The following is a 305-nucleotide window of genomic DNA, read 5'->3' on the forward strand; positions in this document are numbered from 1 at the left end:
CCTTTTAACTTAAATATGGGGAGGTTGATGGGAACTGTCTCATTTACTTTGTAACCATGATATAGTTTAGGAAGATGCCTATGTTCTCTAACTTATTTTTGCATGAAAACTATAAGGCAACCTGAGAATTAGTTATTGGCTGCATTTTTAATTTCAAAACTATTTTAACCTTAAAACTACCTTTTACATTCAATATAGGAGACAAAAATAAGATGCAACTTATGACTTGAGCTAGTGATGTGGATGTTAAGCAACTTTCTATTCTCTCCCCAAAGTTATTTTAAAGTATAGAATAACAATGGTAC

The sequence above is a fragment of the Otolemur garnettii genome, unplaced genomic scaffold (assembly GCF_000181295.1).
Source record: "Otolemur garnettii isolate 467f Iridium unplaced genomic scaffold, OtoGar3 scaffold00024, whole genome shotgun sequence".
In the NCBI taxonomy this organism is placed as follows: domain Eukaryota; kingdom Metazoa; phylum Chordata; class Mammalia; order Primates; family Galagidae; genus Otolemur; species Otolemur garnettii.